A 1648-nucleotide genomic window follows, 5' to 3' on the forward strand; every position below is an offset into this window, starting at 1 on the left:
AGCCTGAGGGTGGGGTGAAGCTGTCCTCACAGGGTTAACAAGAACTCTGGGCAGACACAGTTGTAATTAAGCATTAGGCCGGGCGCAGTGGCTCACGCCTGTAATCTTAGCTCTTTGAGAGTCCAAGGCGGGCAGATCACCTGAGATCAGGTGTTGGAGACCACCCTGGCCAACATGGTGAAATATCCATTTCTACTAAAAACACAAAAAATTAGCTGGGCATGATGGTGCATGCTTGTAATCCCAGCTACTCAGGAGGCTGAGGCAGGAGAGTCACTTGAACCCGGGAGGTGGAGGTTGCAGTGAGTCGAGATCACACCACTGCACTCCAACCTGAGCAACAAGAGAGAAACTCTATCTCAGAAAAATAAAAATTAAAAAATAAAAACTAACCATTGACGGCACAGTAGCTCACGCCTGTAATCCTAGCACTTTGGGAGGCTGAGTCAGGTGGATCACTTGAGGTCAGGAGTTCAAGACCAGCCTGATCAACATGCTGAAACCCCATCTCTACTAAAAATACAAAAACTTAGCTGAGCATGGTGGTGAGCACCTGTAATTCCAGCCACTCTGGAGGCTGAGGCAGGAGAATGGCTTGAACCCAGGAAGGAGAGGTTGCAGTTAGCAAAGATAGTGCCACTGCATTCCAGCCTAGTAACACAGCAAGGCTGCCTCAAAAAAATAATAATAATTGGCCGGGTGCTGTGACTCCTGTCTGTATTCCCAGCACTTTGGGAAGGCGAGGCAGGCAGATCACTTGAGGTTAGGAGTTCGAGACCATCCTGGGCAACATGGCAAAAACCCTAGCCAAGCATGGTGGCATATGCCTATGATCCCAGCTACTTTGGAGGCTGAGGCAGGAGAATCGCTGAAACCCAGGAGGCAGACGTTGCAGTGAGCAAAGATCATGCCATTGTACTTCAGCCTGATGACACAGTGAGATTCTGTCTCAAATGATAATAACAAATAATAAAAATTTAAAAATAATAATGGGCCGGGTGTGGTGGCTCAAGCCTGTAACCCCAGCACTTTGGGAGGCCAAGGCGGGTGGATCACGAGGTCAAGAGATCGAGACCATCCTGGTCAACATGGTGAAACCCTGTGTCTACTAAAAATACAAAACATTAGCTGGTCATGGTGGCGTGTGCCTGTAATCCCAGCTACTCAGGAGGTTGAGGCAGGAGAATTGCCTGAACCCAGGAGGCGGAGGTTGCGGTGAGCTGAGATCGCGCCATTGCACTCCAGCCTGGGTAACAAGAATGAAACTCCATCTCAAAAGATAATAGTAATAATAATAATGGGACAGTCGAGGGTTCATGGGTGGGAACCTTCTCTGCAGCTCTTTCATGACAGCCCCTCCCTTTCTCCTCACTGACCAGCTGCAAAACCCAAGTTACGTGTGGACATGATCACCTTCAGTGGTTGCTTGTCCCAGCATGGAAACCCTCAGTTCCCTGCAGTGACAGAGCACCCAACAGAAAACAGAAGAGTTTCTCTGGCTGGGTTTGCAACTCAAGTCAGCAGACCTACCCGGGTGCTTGTGTCACATGGGGAGGCCAGAGGATGGGAGGCATTTCTGTAGGAGAATCCTGACGACGTTCTCTGCATTGTGAACACACAGGGTTTAGAGCCATTGTGGGAGGCTCCT

The sequence above is a fragment of the Cebus imitator genome, unplaced genomic scaffold (assembly GCF_001604975.1).
Source record: "Cebus imitator isolate Cc_AM_T3 unplaced genomic scaffold, Cebus_imitator-1.0 Scaffold1018, whole genome shotgun sequence".
Lineage (NCBI taxonomy): Eukaryota > Metazoa > Chordata > Mammalia > Primates > Cebidae > Cebus > Cebus imitator.